Source organism: Alosa alosa, chromosome 9 (genome assembly GCF_017589495.1).
Source record: "Alosa alosa isolate M-15738 ecotype Scorff River chromosome 9, AALO_Geno_1.1, whole genome shotgun sequence".
Taxonomy (NCBI): domain Eukaryota; kingdom Metazoa; phylum Chordata; class Actinopteri; order Clupeiformes; family Clupeidae; genus Alosa; species Alosa alosa.
Genome location: NC_063197.1, coordinates 31548415 through 31570314, shown reverse-complemented (window position 1 = coordinate 31570314; position 21900 = coordinate 31548415).

The following is a 21900-nucleotide window of genomic DNA, read 5'->3' as shown; positions in this document are numbered from 1 at the left end:
ACACACACAGAAACACAGAGAGGTATTTGTCTCTCTGTAATACACACCTTCACAAACAGACACACTCTTTCTTTCTTTATCATACATACAGACACACACACACACACATACACAGAAGAAGGTGGATCCCTTAAAGGTGTCAGAATTGCATCTTTAACAGCATCTCAGCACAAAATCACACTTCCCTTTTTCAGCATTTGGTCCTGATTTCTAGGTGTTTCAGCATTTGGTCCTGATTTCTGTGTGTGTGTGTGTGTGTGTGTATATGTGTGTGTGTGTGTGGGTGGGTGTGTGTTTATGGAGTCGGAGCAGGAGGATGACATCAATAATTTAGCCTAATGCTGGATGTGTGCAGCCCTCAAACAACAGCTAACTGGAGAGAGGACCCATGCGGCAGTCGCTATGGTAATGGGCCTCATGCCCGTATGGCAGTCGTTATGGAAATGGTGTGTGTGTGTGTGTGTGTGTGTGTGTGAATTATTCACCTCACACAGGATAAAGGCTTGGCTGAGAATATGTGTGTGAGGAAGGATGTGTGTGTACGTGCATGCATGAATAGATAGGAGTCTGCACACATGTGTGTAAAAGTATATATGTGTGTGTGTGTGTTTGTGTGTGTGAGTGAATGTGAGTGAGAGAGAGATTGAGTGTGAGTGTGAACGTGCGTGGTGTGTGTGAGTGTGTGTGAGCATGAATATGTGTGTGTGACATGTGTGCAAATGTGCATACATGTGTGTGTGAGGGAGAGAGAGAATGTGTGTGTAGTGTGTATGAGCTCTCCACACTCTGCTCTCCATCTTAATTGCCTCAGAAATCATTTGCATTTCAAGCAAACGCTTTATAAAGCCAGTGACAAAACAGTCCCTCTCATGACAAGCCAGGGCAGCCCTCACTGTTCATTTACTCATTGTGTGTGTGTGTGTGTGTGTGTGTGTGTGTGTGCGTGCGTGCGTGTGTTGTTATGAACTGAACAGAGAGAGAGAGAAAGAGTATGTGTGTGTGTGTGAGAGAGAGAGAGAGAAAGAGAGAGTGTGTGTGTGTGTGAGAGAGAGAGAGACAGAGAGAGAGAGAAATGCATGTGTTTGGACTTCAGGCCCTGTATTCACAAAGCATTTCATCTCACCACTAAGAGTACCTCTATGTCACACTGAAAGTCTTTAACTAAGTCTTCTCTGAAAAACTATTCACGCCGCTGCTGGGGTCAAGTTCTCGTAAAGAAAAATGACAACCCCTCAGATAAGATATGAGCTCCATCACGTGTGTGTGTGTGTGTTCTCATAATGAGAAATGACAACCCTTCAGATAAGATATGAGCTCCATCCTGTGTGTGTGTGTGTGTGTGTGTGTGTGTGTGTGTGCTTGCAGTGACCTCGTGATCTGCTGATGAGTGGCAGGTGTGTGCTGGTCAGTAAGCTTCATAGACTACCACAGAGAACGGCAGCTAGCGAGACAAATAAACAAACAAACAAATAAATAAATAAAAATCACTGGCTTCAAATGTCAAGGTAACGGATTATGCATTTTACAGTACATTTTTATATTTTGTGTATACAGGAGGAACTCATTTGATTTGATTTGCAGTACAATAGTACATTTAGTTTACATTTCAGCAGTACATTTTAATTGTGGCGTTATTGCATCCCTTGCCAGCTGCACATGTATTCCTTCTCCCAGATTTAGGTGCTACTTTTAGCGCTAAAAGGCTTTGTGAATTACTCACAGTCCCAAGAAAATAAGCAGTACTCTAGTCTAGACTAGTATGTCTGTTACTTTTAGTTTCTCCTAAATCCGCCAATAAGGAGCTACTTTTAGCATTAAGATTGTTTTGTGAATATGGGCCCAGGCCAGGAAGACCAGCAGGGTATCCTTATGAGACTACCAGTGTTGAAATAAGCACACAGAGAGCCTTAAATCTTTACACACACACACACACACGGAGGGAGTCATTAGACAGTGAGAGTGCTTCAGAGGAATGAGAGCTAAATGAAATGATCGCTCACTCTAGAGGGAAGACGGCGACTGGAGTCAGAGGGAACACAAATCATGAGGTTCCATAAGTGCTCCATCCAATCATGCATGCATGTGTGTGTGTGAAGAGAGAGTGTGAATATGTGTGTGAATGTGTGTGTGTGTCTGTGTGTGTTTTTGAGTGTGTGTGTGTTTCTGTGAGTGTGTGTGTGTGTCTGTGAAGTGCACACACTATCGGCTGTGTGTGTCCAGCCGATAGTGTGTGCACTTCAGGAGCCACCATGCCTCAACCCCCTTCCACTTTATTTCATACCACATTACCTCAAATAATTTATTTGGGAGAGCAGGACTATTTTGATAACGGTCTCAGACACCAACCAGCCCTGAAAAAAGCGAAGCGAAGACGACAACGTTTTCCTGAACCCTTTAAGTGGAACAGTCACAGCCATGTCACAGCTTGTGGGCCTTCTCTCTTATTAAATACGGTTTCTCTCTCTCACACACACACACACATATACACCACACCACACACACACAGCTATGTCACAGCTCGTGGGGCTTCTCTTATTAAATACAGTTTCCAGGAAGAAAAAAAAACATTGCCTGTAGCACACAGGGTTTGCAACCACAGAGTTTGTGTGTGTGTGTGTGTGTGGCTGCCTGGCTGCTGTATGCAAGCGTGTGTGTGTGAGGGTGAGCAGTGCTGATAGATGAGGCTGTCGACACACACACACACACGCTCAAACCAACCCACAGACTCCTCAGAACGTTGCGTGCCGAAGAACACTCTCTTCTCTTCCTTTGGTGGAGCTCCCACACGCTAGAGACAGTGCAGTTCAAAGAGTGCGGCAACACAACACAGCACAGCACAGGAGTGTGTGTGTGTGTCTCTTCTCTCCACTGCGTCCTTTTCACCTGAGTACTGCCCCCCTCCCCTACACACACACACACACACACACAAACACACACGGGGGGGAGAAGGAGAGGGGAGCGATGGCGTTAACTCCAGGCATGTGGAGAGCGGAGAAGAGTCAGTGTTGTGCCAGTTCACAGCTTTTCTGAACTAGTTCAAGTTCAGTTCATACATGCTCAAAGTGAACAGTTCACGTTCAAAGTTCACAATTTTAATTCTGAACTAGTTCAAAGTTCAGTTCATTTTACTTTTTTCGTGAGATATTTAAATAAATACTTTTTTTCACACTACGAGCTAGAAATCACTATACGGTCTTTGAAGCTGCTCATTAGACATTTGCTCATGACACTGTAATTGTGGGTTTCTTACCAGGTGATGAAACTTGCAGCAGTACAGACAAGCTAGACCATATCTATACTTAGTGCAATGAAATCCAGCCCTCGGCGCTCTCGGACGTTACCTGCTCTGGCGTTGCTATGCCTACCCCGCTCTGCTGCAATTCATCACGGGTAACGCGCAGCGGAAGCCAGTATGCTATTCAACTATTCTCAGCCGGACACTACGTTGCCGCGAGTGCATTGGCGCACACAATGTCAAAACCATTTCTGTCTGGTGATACATGATTTAAAACGGCACCAGCGAGAATACAGGAGGGAGGAACTTTCTCTCGCTGCGCTTCAAAAAAAGAAAACAGATGTCACTCAGTTAACAAATTCCAACGTTCATTTACAGTGATGTCTGCCGCTCATGACACATAATGTGAACTAATTCACGCTCAAGTTCTTTATTAAAAAATGTGTTCAGTTCAACGTTCACGAAAAAATGAGCGTGTTCAATGAACGCGTTCTTTTGAACTCGTTCACGCACAACACTGAGAAGAGTGTATCGTATAGAAGAGGAGGAGAGGACAAGAGAGCTCTGTGTGTGTGTGTGTGTGTGTGTGTGTGAGTGCAGGAGTATTTTGTACGGGGGAGGCTCGACTCTGACCTTCACATCTCATCCTGGCAATTCCCTGTTCTTTCAAGAAAGCATGAATCTAATTTAGGCCTGGGAGCCAGTGTGTGTGTGTGTGTGTGTGTGTGTTTCTGCCTTTGATCTCCTGCTCTTCATCAGCACATAGAAAGGAGAGAGGCATGGAGTCGAAGACAAAGAGAAAAAAGCGAGTGATAGAGAGAAAGAGGTTTGATGATCAAGAGAAGGAAAGAAAGGTAGAGTGAGAGAGAAAATGACAGTGAAGGAGAGAGAGAGGGAGAGAGAGAGAGAATGACAGTGAGGCATGGAGGAAAGAGAGAGAGAGTGAGTGAGAGAGAGACAATGTGTGTGTATATACAGTTAGGAACACAATTATTCATACCCCTGGCAAATATTGATTTAATGTTGGTTTTCTCTTGACCAATAGTTGTGTTCTGACTGAAAATTACACTAACACATGCCAAAAGGTCATAAGACAATGTGGTAGAAACATGGAATCAGTAAAAGCCTCTCCATGTCTCCACAATGATTCTAGACTGCACCTTTTTAGCAGCAATCTGGGTTTTGAGGCAATTCTTTGCCATCACTCTGGCCTTATGCTCACTTTTTTATGGATTGAGGTCTGAACTGTGGCTGGACGTGTGTGTGTGTGTGTGTTCCTCTATGGTTACAGGCTAATGCCCCGTTCTATTTGTGTTTTCAAGTCTGTTTCCGAGATGTTTTCGGTTCACACTTGCAAAGGAAACGCCCAGGGAGTGAGCCTTATATGCTCTGTTTATTAGCAGTTCGATTGGATTTGTGTCACATTAAATCAGTCGTAGAAACAACAGTGTTCAACCTCTATCTGTCGCTGTGATGCTATGACGTTTGTTTGGGTAAAACACTGTGTAATGCTTCATTACAAACTGGCTAGTAACATCTGCTAACAATAGCCAAATGCTAACAGACGGTAGCGCAGCTGGTTGATAAACAGAACGCAAACAACTCGTATGACATGACGTGACTGACGAGCTCCGAGAGTTCGCTAAAAGACAAATCGAACGGGGCATAATACTTCAAAAGGGGATCCAAGTGTTTTTATTCGTGCAAACTGACTCTCAGAGACACATGGGCGTCGAAACGTTAGTCAGTTTGCACTAATAAAAATGCTTTAAGCATTGAGTTCTCCGGTCCTGCTCCTTGGCTCGTTAGACCTTGGATCCCTTTTTGACTTCTGCATCCTGTTCCGAGAACACCAACCAGGTGAAGCGCAAGTGACCCCCTTCTACGGGGCACAATACTTGTGTGTGTTCTCATCCTCACCTGTCTGAGTTCTCTTCCTGTGGTCATTCGCACCTGTCTCTGTTCTCTTCCTGTGGTCATCCGCACCTGTCTCTGTTTTCTTCCTGTGGTCATCCTCACATGTCTGTGGTCATTCTCACCTGTCTGAGTTATCTTCCTGTGGTCATCCGCACCTGTCTCTGTTCTCTTCCTGTGGTCATCCTCACCTGTCTCTGTTCTCTTCCTGTGTTCATCCACTGAGGAGCCTACCGGTACGGGGCCAGGTAAGGCCAAATCACCCTCACCTGAGCCTGCACCCTCAAGTAGTATTCTTCCTCTTTGCTTCACTTGCTCTTGACTTTACTGCTGACCTGTGTCTTTAGGGACAGTCACCTGCAAGGGGTTAGACCATGATGTGTCATGTCAGATATATTTGGTCTATCTTTATTTACTAACATTTGAAATCTAATCATAAACTCTCTGCTCAGACAGATTCCGCTGCTCTCACAATAAAGCATTTCACTGAGTGAAGACAGAAGTTGGGTTTCCATCCAAGTTTTTAATGCGCATTTTCGCAAATTCCAATATGAAATTGTGATTGCAAGAAACCTTCTTATGTGAACAAAAATTCAATTTTCTTAGAGGGGGTGGATTAACTCAGGATTCACAAAAGGTGTAATGTTACTAAAGTTTGATGCAAACTAGTTTATTCAAAGTCACATTTGTAAGTTTTATCAGGTATTTGTATTAATATTGCCCTGTTAACTTCACCTTTTGATTTGTGTTAAAATTGCCCTGTTAACTTTACCTTTTGATCCAGCGCTGCTCACGACTCCTCTCTGGAGCATTTGAATTAGTCAAACTCAGCAAATGCAAACTCTTGCATTTCGTCAGGCCAAATTCTAATGGTCCTGCATTAAAAAAAAGTTCCAAATGATTTGCGTGGAAATCCTGCTATAGTTGTCTACTAACTAACTTACTGAGGGTAAGTTGTGGGGTAAGATGTGCCATGGGACCAACTTTTTTGCAGAGAGCATATCTCTTTACCCTTATGGACCCTTTCAACAATAAAAACAAAAACAATGCTTGAACATTCTATTTGGGCCCCAATCTACTTCCTCTGCATTAAGATAACATATGGAATGTTAAAACGGAAGTCTTGTGGGGCCAACTATGATGCTGATAATGGAACTCTCTTGAAAGGGTCTATAAGTTATCAAAGAGTTGTTGGTTACAGAAGTTGTACTTTGAATTTGTCTTTGGAGTGGAGGTTACAAAACCTCTTTGACACATTCGAATGACGGAGACTGTTAAAAATGGCTCATCTTTCCCCGTTCTCTCCGCTTCTAACTCCGAGCTCCCAACCCATGGTTGGAGCGAAACTTGGCTTCCTCGCCCCCTCGCTGGTGGGGACGGGCGTAGCTCATTCACTGACCAGTACAGGTTTTGACAGCAGCGCTGAACGCTGAGTGAGGAGCATGTGGGAAGAGGTTGAGGCAGCAGGTTTGCAGAAGCGCAGGCCTCTTTGATATGATCTAATAACAGTTTGAGGAGCCTTTGAAGGAGGAGGTGTAGCGTTTAAGTAATAATGTGTGTGTGTGTGTGTCTCTGAGTGTGTGTGTGTGAGGAGTCTTTGAAGGAGGCGTTGTAGCGTTTAAGTAATAATGTGTGTGTGTGAGGAGTCTTTGAAGGAGGAGCTGTAGCGTTTAAGTAATAATATCTCAGGCTGAGGTGGGAAAGCACACACCGTGCTCAGCATGGTCAATGCCCCACGCACTGCTGTTTCTCTGTCTGAGTGTGTGCAAGTGTGTCTGTGTCTGAGTGTGTGTCAGTTTATCTGTGTGTGTGTGTGCATACAAAAGACATAGAGGCTTTCTGTATGTGTGTCTGTGTATCTGTGTGTGGGTGTATGTGTGTGTGTGTATGTGTGAGTGTGCACGCGCAAGAGAACTTATCTGTGTGTGTGTGTGTGCGTACAGTAGACGGATAGCCCTGCTCTAGAGCCCTGGGTTGCAGTGGGCTTTAATATTCAAGCTCACCGTCCATGCTCTGCCAACGGGCTGTGCACTGTGAGTGATGTGTTTGTGAGTGTGTGTGAGTGTGTGTGTGTGCGTGAGCGAGAGAGTGATGTGTGTGGGGTGTGTGGGCTGTGTCTAAGAGCTGGGGTGCTAGGGGCACTTTCGGCTGCAGTTTAAAAAGGGAGGGGGAGGGGGGGCAGGAGGTGTGTGTGTGTGTGTGTACCACTTCAGCCACGCTGCTGGAGACATCAGAAGAGTAGGCTCCGCACGCTTATTAAAACAGCTCTGGGCACTCTGTGTCTGTGTGTATGTGTGTGTCTGTGTGGTGTCTGTGTGTCTGTCTCTCTGTCTGTCTGTCTGTCTGTGTTGTTTATTTCTGCCCTACTGTTCAGAAACACTCCTTATTTCTGTCTCACACACATACACAAACACACTGGGAGAGTACTATTATTCTGAGGACAGACGGAGGAACTACATAAGAAGAGAGGCTCTCCATCCAGGCCCTCCCCTCTCCAACTGCAGACCATCACAGAGAGACTGAATCTGTGTGTGTGTGTGTGTGTGTGTGTGTGTGTGTGTGTGTGTGAGAGAGAGAAGGGAAAAGACTGTATCTGTGTACGTGTCTGTTTATATATATATGTGTGTAAGGATGGGATAATGTATCATGGAAAAGAATCATTTCCAGATTAATATCAGATTTATCGTTCTCTAAATGACAATATTTCAGCCCAGACGGTAGGCTGGCAGTAGTGCTTATGTCCTTTGGCTTCAAATGATAAGAGTGAATCACACACTCTCTCTCTCTCTCACACACACACACCCACGGGTCAAAAAGAAAAGCTGCGAAAAGACATGTAGCACCACTGCATTCAAACACCAGACCTCTGAACAGAGATAATCAGCAGGTCTCTTCTGAACATCTGCTGCATTAGAACTCCTCCAGCTCCGGGCAGTGTTCTCAGGCTCATACACACACACACACACACAATTCTCAGACTCATCTACATCAGCCCGCTACCTTACGGTGTGTTTCTCACCTGGGTGTTTGGTTTTGTCTTTCTTGCCTTTCTTGTCTTGTCTTTCTCTTTTTGTCTCCCCCTCCTCCTTCTGTCCCACCCCTCCCCGACCACGTGCGCCCGCACACACACACGCACACACACCCCTCTGTCTCGCCATCACTGCCCCCTCCCCACCTGTCTACCAGCATGGATTGACTTGTCTTTCAGTATGACTGCCCAGAGACCACAGCTCCCCTAGGGTGTGTGTGTGTGTGTGTGTGTGTGTGTGTGTGATCTGATTGTAAAGGGACTACATGTTGATGTGTGTGTGTGTGTGTCTGTGTCTGTTGTGAAGGTCCCTTATGGGACTTGAACTGGGCAGCTAGCCACTTCACACATTCTGTTGTTCACACACTCTCACACACACACACACACACAGTCAAACGCTCAGACAAAGCACAGCAATCAAACCTAAATTTTGTGTGTTTACAAACATTACTAAGCAATAATCTAATGAAACACCCTCATAGTATGCTTTAGTACTGATATATCAGCTGAAAACCAGAGTACTAACACACACACAAACAACAGAAAATGTCATTACTAACCCAAAGGCTTAGTCAGCACAGTGAGCACTTGTTCTCATGAACACACACACACTAAACTTGCAGCTTAATATTACGCTTACTGCATGTGTTTAATGACGTTACTTGCAGCCGAATATTACCCTTACTGCATGTGTTTAATCACGTTACTTGCAGCCGAATATTACGCTTACTGCATGTGTTTAATCACGTTACTTGCAGCCGAATATTACGCTTACTGCATGTGTTTAATCACGTTACTTGCAGCTTAATATTACGCTTACTGCATGTGTTTAATGACGTTACTTGCAGCTTAATATTACGCTTACTGAATGTGTTTAATCACGTTACTTGCAGCCAGATATTACGCTTACTGCATGTGTTTAATGACGTTACTTGCAGCTTAATATTACGCTTACTGCATGTGTTTAATCAAGTTACTTGCAGCTTAATATTACGCTTACTGCATGTGTTTAATCAAGTTACTTGCAGCTTAATATTAAGCTTACTGCATGTGTGTTTAATGACGTTACTTGCAGCCGAATATTACGCTTCCTGCATGCGTGTTTGATAAAGTTACTGCATGCGTGTTTGATAAAGTTACTGCATGCGTGTTTGATAAAGTTACTGCATGCGCGTTTGATAAAGTTACTGCATGTGTGTTTGATAAAGGTACTGCATGTGTAACTTTATCAAGTGCTCTGATAAGGTTCACTTGGGCACAGACAGCAGCAGGCTTATCAGTGGTTTCATAAAGACTGATTTAAATACACATTCTGACTGTTAGAGTTACTGCATCCACAAACTAATCCACAACCAATCCAGAAAAAACACTCCACAACTTAGAGTCATGGCTCAGTTTGATGAGATTCAGGGATCAGAGATCATACAGACTGACAGATCGTTGCGTGGAATCCATTAAATACTGTATGCCGTTCTATGGGGTTCTATGGGGTCATACTTTGCTTTGCAGAATAGCAGAACAATGTGAGCTACAAAGAGAATAGAAATGGGGCATCCGACAAACGTTCTGTTCAAAATACTGCACTGCATCGCACCACACAGTATAATGTCTTCTGTGGTAGGGTGATGGTCAACTAGAGATACGAGATTTACACACACACACTCCCCTCTCTCTCTCACTCTCTACACTGTAGACCAGACACACACACACACACACACACTCCCCTCTCACTCTCTACACTGTATACCAGACACACACACACACTCCCCTCTCTCTCTCACTCTCTACACTGTAGACCAGACACACACACACACACACACTCCCCTCTCACTCTCTACACTGTAGACCAGACACACACACACACTCCCCTCTCTCTCTCTCTCTACTGTAGACCAGACTCACATACACACACACACTGTGCCTGTCCACTGTGAGATGCACACTGGACGGTGGGTCAGAGGGGAGGAGCTCTGGGAACAGACGAACAGAAGAGAGGAGCAGGAGAGGTGAGGAGCTGGCGATCCACAGAGATGTGTAATGAGGGAGAGGTCATCACCTCCCCCTCTCTCTCACACACACATACACACACCTGTTTCAGCAGCTCTGTGGACAGGGCATCTAAACTACTGCTACACACACACACACACACCTGTTTCAGCAGCTCTGCGGACAGGGCGTCTAAACTGCTGCTACACACACGCACGGAGTGTGTGTTTCTGCAAGAGGATAATGGAGAAGCCAGGAAAGAGCTCTCATTGGCACTACTGTAGACGTAGACACACACACACGCACACGCACGCACGCACACACACTGCAGCCCCAGTACCCTACACTACATAAAACAGTTGGAGTACTGCACAGGGACTACTACTGGCACACACACACACACTGACTTCATAAAACACTTAAAGCACAGGAGCTGCCCTGAGGCCTCGGACAAAGACATGATCACGGCCCCAGCGATCTCTCTGGAGATGGAGAGACAGAAAAGAGGGGGAGAGAGAGAAGGAGAGATATTGAGGAGAGGTGGAGAGAGAAGAGGGAGGGAGGGAGAGAGAGGTGGAGAGAAAGAAGGAGGGAGAGAGAGAGAAAGGTAGAGGAGCATGGAGGAAGACTGTATAGAAAAAGTAAAGGAGGGGGAACACGGGAGGTGAAAGGTGGAAAACAGTGAAACAGATTTGATTTCTAACAGAGAAACGGATTTGATTCTATTTATGACTGAATCATGTCAGATTGAGCTCAGTTGAAAGTGTGGAATTTCAGCTCTCAAGAAATAAAACAGGGAAAATGCAATCAAATATATGTGCTAACACACACACAGACCCAGACACACACACACACAGGGTTGCCAAGTTTTGCAAGATGGCTAGAGTGAGATTTTCCAATGGAGACCCATGTGTGAGCATGCTGCCCCGGGCTGTTCTGTGTGATTGTTTACAAAGATCACAGTTATTTAAACAGTACAGGAATGTCATGAATCGTTATTTATTCTATAGATTTGTAAATATTTCTGTCGTTTGACAAGGCACTGGAAGTTTAAAATCTTCCAGATTTTTTTTCTTCAGTAATTTCCCAACAAATATTCACAACGATTTCCACGACACCCTGGGGGGGGAGTCTGGTGCAGCGGGTGGGTGAAAATCAATGGTTCTGTGCCCACCAAGTTTCGTGTAGCCCGGTCTTTCAGTGTCCCAGGAATCAATGACACAAAATTACTGAAGAAATGCTAATACAGTGTGCTGCTCCTTACTCTAGCGTTGGCAATGCTAATACAGTGTGCTGCTAGTGTTGGCCATGCTAATACAGTGTGCTACCGCTTACTGTAGCGTTGGTCAGGCTAATACACTGTGCTGCTGCTTACTCTAGCGTTGGCAATGCTAATACACTGTGCTGCTAGTGTTGGCTATGCTGATACAGTGTGCTACCGCTTACTGTAGCGTTGGCCATGCTAATACAGTGTGCTACCGCTTACTCTAGCGTTGGTCAGGTTAATACACTGTGCTGCTGCTTACTCTAGCGTTGGCCAGGCTGTATCCAAATGCCCATGCTAATACACTGTGCTGCTGCTTACTGTAGCGTTGGCCAGGCTAATACACTGTGCTGCTGTTTATTCTAGCGTTGGCCGGGCTGTATCCAAATGCCCATGCTAATACAGTTTGTTGACCAGTAGTGTTGGTCAGGCTGTATCCAAATGGCCAGGCTAATACAGCAGCAAATCTGACCAGAATGAGAATGAAGGGGAGGAGCTGGTGGGGAATAAAGGAGATAAAACAGCAGTGTGTTTATGGGATGCTAGGCTCTGATGCGTGTCTCTGTGTGGCCAGTGTTAATGGGATGCAGGGCTCTGATCGTGTCCTGTGTGTGGTGAATGGGATGCTAGGCTCTGATGCGGTCCTGTGTGTGTGGGGTTTATGGGATGCTAAAACAGCAGTGTCTCTGTGTGTGTGGTGTTTATGGGATGCTAGGCTCTGATGCGGTCTCTGTGTGTGTGTGTTTATGGGATGCTAGGCTCTGGTGTCTCTGTGTGGTGTTAATGGGATGCTAGGCTCTGATGCGTGTCTCTGTGTGTGTGGTGTTTGGGATGCTGGGATGCTGTGTGGTGTTTATGGGATGCTAGGCTCTGATGCGTGTCTCTGTGTGTGTGGTGTTTATGGGATGCTAGGCTCTGATGCGTGTCTCTGTGTGTGTGGTGTTTATGGGATGCTAGGCTCTGATGCGTGTCTCTGTGTGTGTGGTGTTTATGGGATGCTAGGCTCTGACGTGTGTTTGTGTGTGTGTGGTGTTTATGGGATGCTAGGCTCTGACGTGTGTGTGTGTGTGTGTGTGGTGTTTATTGGATGCTAGGCTCTGATGTGTGTGTGTGTGTGAGTGCTTGTTTTTGCTGCAGGTTATTTGGGCTTGAGGAGAGGTCTAGTCTCTGCCCTCGTCATTACTGATGCCAGGACGTGTTAACCTTGCTGTCTCTTAGAAGCGTGTAGGTTACCCGCACTGCTCAGGTCGGTGTCTGTGTGTGTGAGTGTGTTGTGTCTGTGTGTGTGTGTGTGTGTGTGTGTGTGTGTGTGTGTGTAAGTCATTCTGCTGCTATAATGAATGCAGAGATGCGAGCCCTGGCCCACCGCCAGGAAGCGGCCGTGTTGAAGGTCTCTCAGCGGACAGGTGTGTGTGTGTGTGTGCTCAGTTACCTTAAAGAAAGACATATCAGAGGTACATTTCTTTGCTGGTGTAATTGTTTGGCGTAGCGCCCACACACACACAGTGCTGTCAGGTCTGATTAAGGGCAACATTGCTGTGTGTGATCTGTAGGTGTGTGAGATCTTTGCGTTTATGTCTGTCTGTGTGTTTGTGTGTGAAATAGAACAGTGGCTGGGAGCATGGAGTGGGTCACACACGCCACCCATCCACAGCTCCCTAAGGAGACACTCATTAGTGTGTGTGTGTGTGTGTGTGTGTGTGTGTGTGTGTGTGTGTGTTTACACTACCATTCATCCTCATCTCTTCTCATTGTCAGCTCTTAAGGAAACACTCATCAAGCTTAAACAACCACACTGCGTTGCTATGCTAACCGAACACTATCTTCATCCAAACGAAGAACAGAAAAAAATGCCAGTCAACCCTGTCCAAACCCTGAGCCCCAATTACCTCAAGTGTCCTTGAACATCATGTACTCCATACTTAATGAAGGGCTTTCATACGACTCTTTAATATGGAGCCACATGTTGCTGATAGGTGGCCATTTGTATTGCTCTCAGGGTAGAGGTTAATTTGGAGTCAGGTCCCTGGTGTCTTAATGTACACTAATGAGAAGAACTTTGGTAAATGCCTTAATTAGACGAGCCTGAGGTCCTCTTCAGTATTCCCGCCAGGGATTCGTTATACTGCGCAGCATGTTGATGTTAGCCTACCTGTTGGAATGAAGAGAGACTTTGTTAGCCTACCTGTTGGGCTGAATAGAGACGTTGTTAGCCTACCTGTTGGAATGAAGAGAGACTTTGTTAGCCTACCTGTTGGGCTGGATTGAGACTGTTAACCTGCCTGTTGGGCTGGATTGAGACGTTGTTAGCCTAACTGTTGGGCTGGATTGAGACGTTGTTAGCCTACCTGTTGGGCTGGATTGAGACGTTGTTAGCCTACCTGTTCGAGTTTGGGCTAGAGAGAGGCCTTGTTGGCCTACCTGTTGAGCTGGATAGAGACTTTGGGCAAGTGAGAGACTGTTGCCCTACCTGATGGACTGAAAAGAGACTTAGTTAGCCTACCTGTTTTTTTACCCTACTCTGCAATTCAATGTGCTTTAATAGGATGACCAGACGTCCCGGTTTAACCGGGACAGTCCCGATTTTGAGATGCGTGTCCCGAGTCCTGACAAAAGCCTGTCGGGACGCTAAAATGTCCTGGTTTACACCAACCACTATTAAAGTGTCCCGGTTGTCAGAGATTACATAGCCGACATGGTCTTATTAAAGGAACCGTATGTAAGAAATGCATTTCAATTAATCATAAAATGGCCCTGATATGTCACTAGACATTAAGAAATCGTGTTCATTTCAAATATCTCTGACAACAGTAGTCCGGCCAGGATATTGTCATTTAAAAAGTAAAGTTGCAGCCCTCAACTGATGTTGTCATGTTGTGTTTTGGCCTGATGTGCCATCCTCCACCTATCTACTAATCACAAAGTCAGTAGTGTTTCGGCATCCGTGTTGCCAGCTCTGCTAGTCAGGTGGGAGGGGGAGAGGATCCACCGCTCTACAGTATTGAAAGTGATTGCAGTACCAGTTTTGGCCACAATCTTACATACGGTTCCTTTAAAGCTCGATCATTAACCCATGTAGAAAGACTGTAGCCTAAAGCCTAAGACTGTAGCCTAAAGCAGTCAATCGTAGCAGTCTGCATAATCTTTGCAACCAACGTTACAATGTATCTGTAGGCTAAACATTGTTGCAATGCCTCTTCACATCTGCCTAGTTTTAACGGTTAGGCTACGCTACGACAATGTTGAAGAGAAAGTTATCATTCTCAAAATGACTGTGAGTTAAATTTTTTCATGCATGTCTGGATAACGGGTGAACAATGTTTAGGAAACAAATGACTTTGCAGTCGTGTTTAGGCATAGTACAGGCCCTTTTTCTCTGACTGAAAGTGTGCAGAACTTGTACGTTTACATAACAATATTCAATAATTTTCCCCCCAATAACTTTTGGGCTTAAAGAACAAATGTCTGTGTCTGTCTGAGGTGCCGCATGTTCACGTTAAACGCAGTCACACACAAAGTGTTCCGGTTTTAGTTCCAACAAATCTGGTCACCCTATCTATACAACACTGTAAAAGCAAAACGCACAGATGAAGATGTAACAGATATAAATATTGTACTATTGTACAAAAAATACATACAATAGAAGAATTTCAAACTTTTAAAACTGCAATTAAAAGAGTTAAAAAAACAAGACAAAACAAGTGCTGTGTGAATTGTGTGTAAAGTTCAATAACAGGCACTTGTTTTTAACCAAGTCACGATGCAAGGCTACATCAACAGCCCTCTCTCTCTCTTCCCTTCTTTCTCTCAAATCCCTCTTTCTTCTCTATCCTGTTCTCTCTCTCTCTCTCTCTTTCCGTCTGCCTGTATGAACACACACACACACACACACCACTCACCTCCAGCCTGTAGTGAAGCAAGCAAACAATCTGGCCTCCTAATGAAGGCAGAGCAGGAGACGGCAGAGCCAGCTACTAGCTTGGGCCTGTCAGTGTTTTATTAAACTTTTTTATTACAGGAGGAACAATGCAATTCAGCAATACAACAATGCAATTCAGCATGCAGGCTCCTTTGGTGTAAGATGCAGTGCGTGCATGTGTGAAGACACGAATATGGCTGTGTTTGTGCTTGTGTATGAATGTGTATTTGTGATTATGTGTGTGTTTTTGTGTGTGTATGTGTGTGTGTGTGTATGTATAAGTGTGTTTGTGTGGGTTTGTGTGTGTATGTGTGTTTATACTGTATGTGTGTGTGTGTGTGTATAGGTGTGTGTTAGTGCATGTATGGGTTTGTGTATGTGTGTTTATACTGTATGTGTGTGTGTGTATAGGTGTGTGTTTGTGTGCATGTATGGGTTTGTGTGTGTGTGTGTGTGTGTTTTTACTGTATGTGTGTGTGTGTGTATGTATAAGTGTGTTTGTGTGGGTTTGGGTTTGTGTGTGTATGTGTGTTTATACTGTATGTGTGTGTGTATAGGTGTGTGTTAGTGCATGTATGGGTTTGTGTGTGTGTGTATGTATAAGTGTGTTTGTGTGGGTTTGTGTGTGTATGTGTGTTTATACTGTATGTGTGTGTGTGTATGTATAAGTGTGTTTGTGTGGGTTTGGGTTTGTGTGTGTGAGTGTATGTGTGTTTATACTGTATGTGTGTGTGTGTGTGTGTAGGTGTGTGTTTGTGTGCATGTATGGGTTTGTGTGTGTGTGTATGTGTGTTTATACTGTATGTGTGTGTGTGTATAGGTGTGTGTTTGTGTGCATGTATGGGTTTGTGTGTGTGTGTGTATGTGTGTTTATACTGTATGTGTGTGTGTGTATAGGTGTGTGTTTGTGTGCATGTATGGGTTTGTGTGTGTATGTGTGTTTATACTGTATGTGTGTGTGTGTATGTGTGTTTATACTGTATGTGTGTGTGTGTATGTATAAGTGTGTTTGTGTGGGTTTGGGTTTGTGTGTGTATGTGTGTTTATACTGTATGTGTGTGTGTGTGTATGTATAAGTGTGTTTGTGTGGGTTTGTGTGTGTATGTGTGTTTATACTGTATGTGTGTGTGTGTGTGTGTAGGTGTGTGTGTGTGTAGGTGTGTGTTTGTGTGCATGTATGGGTTTGTGTGTGTATGTGTGTTTATACTGTATGTGTGTGTGTATAGGTGTGTTTGTGTGCATGTATGGGTTTGTGTGTGTATGTGTGTGTGTGTATAGGTGTGTGTTTGTGTGCATGTATGGGTTTGTGTGTGTATGTGTGTTTATACTGTATGTGTGTGTGTGTATGTGTGTTTATACTGTATGTGTGTGAATGTGTGTGTGTGTGTGTGTGTGTGTGTGTGTGTATGTGTGTTTATACTGTATGTGTGTGTGTGTATGTGTGTTTATACTGTATGTGTGTGTGTGTATGTATAAGTGGTGTCTAGGAACATAGGAGGACTACAGATGTAAATTAGCCCAAGGCTAACTCTGGTGCAATGCATCAAATGTTTACATTTATGTTTTAATTGCACACTGTCCCTACAAATAAACTACAAATAAATTGAAATTGAAATAGGGCTGTGGGAACATAGGCACACTCCCTGCAGCAGAACTAATCTAACTAACTAGGTCAAAAGTAATACAAATTACATATGATTCTAACTAAGTCATATGTAATACAAATTACATATGATAACATAAAATGAATATTCATGACACCTATCCCTAAAGACATTCTGTAGCAACACTCTTGTAAAGAAAGAATTGTCACAAAAGAAGTTAAGTCGTGAAGAGAATCAGGTTTTCCCTTTGATCTGGTTCAGACTAACTGGGCTGAATCTGGTTTCAGACCACTTTTTAAACACTCCCACCCAGTGTTGGCTCTTGTCGTTGATAGCATTTGTCCAGAAGTGCCGTGGCCTGTACTGTTAAACAGGTGCTCCGTTATCTACACCTACCACAGCCAAGACTGTCGATAAAGAGCCACAGAGTGATGGGCGAGTGATAAAGAGTTTACTCTTCCAGCAGACTGCTAGTTCTCTCTATCGCTCTCTCTTTCCCTCTCTCCCTCGAGATGAACTCCTCCATTCCTTCCTTTGAAGCAGACCATGCCTCAGAAGCAGAGATGCACATTCCCATTTAATGATGAACAGACGGGAAGAAGACTAGAGATGTTGCACTTGAAGAATCTACGACAAAGCAATTTCAGACACACACACATTTACATGTATTCATTTAGCAGACACTGTAGTTACACTGTAGACACAAGTGAGCTTGGCTCCACCCTCCTACGTACTTCCACTCAATTTTCATTTCCCTTCAGTACGTCATCTGGGTCTGCGGTATATTCGCAGGGTTTCTCCTGCAAAAATCTGCAGGTCCAATCAGCAAACAGAGGGAGTAGCTGAGAACGATGACGTTAAGGTCCTGCGCTAGTTTGAGCCAGACAACGTTTGCGATTGGTTATGACAGATCCAGATGGCTCTGGGCAGATCCAATCATTTTAAACTCGCCTTCAAGGAAGTTAACGCTTGGCAATGGAAAGTGGCCAGACTCTCTGTACATTATGAAATGTACGAGTCTAGTAGGACCAGGCTAGTCCAAAGTGACTTGTCACATGTCAACTACAGTAATTTCCCAACTATTAGCTTCATGCATTGATTTCGCAAAATGTCTTCAGCTATAGGGTTAATACACAGGGGCCGTTAATATGGTATTAATATGGTTTTATTTTATTTTTTTGCGTAAAACGCTGTCATGCGGCTTATACACAATGCGGCTAATACACAGGAAATGACTGTATATTACGAGCAATTACATTGTCCCTGGAGCAACATGGGCTTAAGTGCCTTGCTCTAGGGCACACCAATTAATATGGTCTAGGAACATAGGGGGACTACAGCTGTGGCCCACTGGTTAGCACTCTGGACTTGTAACCGGAGGGTTGCCGGTTCGAGCCCCGACCAGTGGGCCGCGGCTGAAGTGCCCTTGAGCAAGGCACCTAACCCCTCACTGCTCCCCAAGCGCCGCCGTTAAAGCAGGCAGCTCACTGCGCCGGGATTAGTGTGTGCTTCACCTCACTGTGTGTTCACTGTGTGCAGTGTGTTTCACTAATTCACCGATTGGGTTAAATGCAGAGACCAAATTTCCCTCACGGGATCAAAAGTATATACATATATACACCAGTAAAAACCGGGAATTGAACCCACAACTTTCGGGTTTCTGCACGCTAGCCCAGCTCCATTACCACTATCCCACAACACACACACACATTAACACACAAACATATGCCATTATTACAGATAAATGTTTGCTTTATACCACACTGTACACTGAATAATCTCCTTAATATCACCACTGAATTACAGTTCCAAACTTTGTGATACAGGTGATTAAAGGTGTTCGAGTTGTGACTCACTCGGATCTTTCACCCGTGTCTTTAAATTAACCCATAAATCGCGAGTCTCTAGTATCATTAACTCGGATCAGTTGAGTCCTACTACAATTCAATCTAAAACGATAAACAGCGCCACACACAAACCTCTTGCAACATTAGCTAGCCTCTTAGCCCTAGCCATCATAGTGCCAAAAATGTAACAATTTCATAGGCAACCACAACTCCACAAATCAACTCAAGCAACTGAGTGAGCAGGCAGTCCGAGATAACTGGTTAACTTCCCGCAGAGCCGGAAACATTGCAGACTTCGCAGACCATGGGACTCAGATTGAGCGGCTGAGTAGCAATCCAGGTTAGTCGGATCAGCCGGCCGGTTAGGCTACGTTGAGTACGAAGTCAGTCGAATCAGCCGGCTCACGTTGTCATGAGTGGATCTCGCGAGCCAGTAGGCTAGCTCCTCCTCGAGGTGAAAAGCAATTCCACAACAAACGCCATTCTTTCACTTCTGAAATAACATTCAATGTTCTGCATGTAGCCTAGACATAATTAGATTTGGTGTATAGATGTAGCATATTAAAATGCAATTAGGTCGCAGACAGTCCGAACTGCACGCTCATGGAGCTGCTTGAGTATCTACCCGGTCAGTCGGATCAGCCGGGCGGGCCGGTTACGTTGTTATGAGTCGCGAAGTTAGCGAATCAGCCGGGCTACGTTGTCATGAGTGGATCTTTAGAGCAGCCGAAGTAACTCCTCGTCAAGGTGAAAAACAAATCCACAACAAAAGCCATGCTTTCACTTCTGAAATAACATATGTTCTGCACGCATAGCCTACTATAAAATGCAATTAGGTTGCAAAGACAGTCCGAAACATTGCAAACTCTGTATGGAGTTGCTTGAGTAGGCTAGCCTACCTGAGTCAGTCGGATCAGCAGGGCGGGCCGGTTACGTTATGTTGTTATGAGTGCGAGTCAGTCGAATCAGCCGGCTACGTTGTCATGAGTGGATCTTTAGAGGAGCGAGTAGCCTAATTTCTACTCGTGTCAAGGTGATAATAATGATAGGCCTAATGAGAATAGTAGTAGTAGTAATAATAATAATAACAATAATAATAATTTATTCACTGCAGGGCATTTCTACGTTCCTGTTTCTATGTCTGTGAAAGTCAATTGCTTAGGCTAGGTTAAGACAATAAATAAACAGTCTGGCTCAAACTGCTTTCTTTCCCGTGAGTGGGTGGAGGTTTTGATGCTATTATATTAGGCTATTTTATATTATATTAGGCTACGTAACAGTATAGCTATGATTAATAATAATATTAGTTGCCTAGTATTAGCAGCCTATTAGAATAGATTCCTAGTAGCCTACTATTAGTATATAGTAGTGGTAATAAACATTGTAGCAGAGTAGCATTAGACCTGAACAATGTTTTGATGCACATTGACCAGGAGAGCAAAACTCTAAAGGCTAAATGCAAGTACTGCAAAAACCTGGTTTCAAATCATGGAGGATCCACATCCAACATGAGAAGGCACTTAACGAAATGAAGCACCCCACTGCATTGCTTGAACGTAGGACTGAATTTCTTTGCGATTTAGCAATACCGACTCAAGTGACTCATTCAACCCGGATCAGTTTAGTGAGTGACTCAGAATAACCCGGATCCTTAAAAGGAATCGAGTTTGACAGGCCTACAGGTGATACAGACGGACCCAGGGTCTGCCTACAGGTTACGGGCAGCGAGCTTCAGTGGTGGAATAGTTGGATCAGGGGTCTGATTATTGATTACGGGTAGCAATAGCTTCAGTGGTGGAATAGTTGGATCAGGGGTCTGATTACGGGTAGCGATAACTTCAGGGTCTGATTACGGGTAGCGATAACTTCAGGGTCTGATTACGGGTAGCGATAACTTCAGGGTCTGATTACGGGTAGCGATAACTTCAGGGTCTGATTACGGGTAGCGATAGCTTCAGTGGTGGTATAGTTGGATCCTGGGTCTGATTACGGGTAGCGATAGCTTCAGTGGTGGAATAGTTGGATCCAGGGTCTGATTACTGGTAGCGATAGCTTCAGGGTCAGCTTACAAGCAGCAGATGGGGAAGAAGACTGCAGCACAACCCGCCTGCTTGCATGGCAACGCCACCAGCGCCAACCACAATCTCATCTCTAATGTGTAACTAAGGAAAACCTCAGACACACACCCACATACACACTCACAAGCACACACACACACACACACACACAGAAGCACACAGACAGAGCTGCCCCTGGATCGGTCTCGGAAAGGAAAAAGATCTGCGTGGACAGGAAGCAGGAATGAAACTAGAACTTACATCATGAGGGCAATGAAATGAACAGATACACACACACACACTCTTGTATGCCCACATAGAGACATACACTAACGCAGACACACACACAGCGTTTCACAAACACATACACACACTGGCAGGCGCACAAACAAATACAGACACACACACACACAGGCGCAACTGCAGCAGATGGGAGCGCTAGCATAGCTGTATGCCCTTGGTCATTACCATGTAAATGAGGGGGTATTAGAAAGCCTGATTATGTAGCAAAACCTGAATCAATGCTGAGATCCCCCTCCTCAAATGCCAACAGGGTCAGCATAGCGGGCACTGATCAGCATACTTGTGTGTGTGTTTAATATTCAGATTATGTCTCATGTTTACGGGAGACGCTCCGAGCGCAGCTGTGTGTTGGTCGGACGGCGCCTCGTGTAGAGGAAGCAGCTGTGTGTCCATTCTGCCCTGCTCCTGAGCTGTGCCCTTTAAAGTTTGCAGAGTTTTCCAGAAGCAGGCCGCCGAGTAGGCTGGTGGTGGTGGGCAAGTCGGAGTGGTTTCCCGGGGGGGTAGGCGCAATGTGTCAGCAGTGTGGCAGGAACACAGATGGCATCGCCAGGCACACTGGCACCGGACGCTACACCACGCAACGCACGCCCACCCGTGTGAAGCTTCGGCATCTCTCTCCGCTCATCCCCGTCTCCACTCAAAACATTTCTCTCCAGTCGTCCTCGTTTAACTGCAGCCTCCTCCGCAGTCTCTCCTCGACACTAACTGACCCGTATCCGACAAGCACCCAACTTGGCTGACAG